Source organism: Carlito syrichta, unplaced genomic scaffold (genome assembly GCF_000164805.1).
Source record: "Carlito syrichta isolate Samal-C Ts95f unplaced genomic scaffold, Tarsius_syrichta-2.0.1 Scaffold303954, whole genome shotgun sequence".
In the NCBI taxonomy this organism is placed as follows: Eukaryota; Metazoa; Chordata; class Mammalia; order Primates; family Tarsiidae; genus Carlito; species Carlito syrichta.
Window position 1 is genome coordinate 244159 of NW_007248050.1, and position 1610 is coordinate 245768.

Consider the following 1610-nt stretch of genomic DNA (forward strand, 5'->3'; position numbering starts at 1 on the left):
CCTTTAGAAAAGGAGGATGTTATAAGAATTTTATGCTTGGGGAATCACCTAGATATGCTGTGTGTTACAGGTTATAGGAGGGGCTATGAATATTCATGAAGGGAACTAGTTGTGTATGTGTGGTAAGCAAAAATGTATGTTACATATGCCCTATGTTTACTCTGGGGTGGAGACAACATTAAATAAATGGTGTTGGGAAAACTGGCTGAACACATGCAGAAGATTAAAACAAGACCCTTACCTATCACCATACACAAAAATCAACTCTAAATGGATCAAAGACCTAAACATAAAACCTCAAACTATAAGAACCTGAGAAAATACAAAAGACACCTTTATGCAAATTGAACTAGTGACCAATTCCTTATCAAAACCTCAAGTACCCATGCCATAAGAGATAAGATAGACAAGTGGGACCTCATCAAACTGACAAGCTTCTGCAAAGTCAAAGAAACCATTGAGAGAGTGGGAAGACAGTCCATGGACAGGGAAAAAATATTTGCCAACCATATATCTGACAAAAGCCTAACATCTAGGATCTACAAGAAACTCAAACATGCTGAAAAGAAAAAAACAAACAACACCATTACAAAGTGGGCAAAAGATATAAATAGACACTTCTCAAAAGAAGACATATGGACAGCCAACAAATATATGAAAAAATGCTCAGCTTAGTCATCAAAGAAATGCAAATTAAAACCACACTGAGACACCACCTAACTCCAGTCAGGATGGCCATCACCAATAACTCAAAAAACAACAGATGGTGGAGAGGATGTGGGGAATAGGAACTACTTCTACACTACTAGTGAGAGTGTGAACTAGTACAACCTCTGTGGAAAACAGTTTGGTGATTCCTAAAAGATCTAAAAATCAACTTTCTACACAACCCCACAATCCCCCCTACTGGGAATATGCTCAGAGGAACTCAAATCACTCTATGAAAAAGATGCTTGCCTACACATGTTTATTGCAGCATTATTCACAATAGCAAAAACATACAACCAACCATGTTGCTCATCTAAAGAGGACGGGATTAAAAAAATGTGGTACACACACACGATAGAATATTACACAGTCATAAAGAAGGACAAAATGACGAACTTTGCAGCAACTTGGATGGACTTAGAGTCTATAATACTGAGTGATCTATCACAGAAACAAAAAACTGAGTATCACATCTTCTCGTTAATAAGTGGACCTTCAAAAATTATTGTAATACTATCAGAAAAGGATAGGCAGTAGTGGGAAATTACTGGGGCAGAAGGGGTGAGGGATTGACAGTAGTGGGAATCTGCTAAGGGAGTGGGGTGGCACACCTCATCAACAAGGATAACTGCATAATGAGCATTTGCGTACCTAAGCCTAAATTGTACCTCACATCTTTAAAATAAAAACAAATTTAAAAATACATAAATAAATAAATAAAATGCAGTAATATCTGTCTTTCTACATTAAAGGTGAAATGGGGGACACAGAGGCACCATGTGCACAGCTTCCTTGGACAGGCCAGAACCACTTTTGTCAGGAAGAAATGCTGGTCAGTTGTCCTGTTGAAACTGCAAAAAAAGGAAAAATAAGGGGAGACTGGCTGCAGCACCAAAGCATTT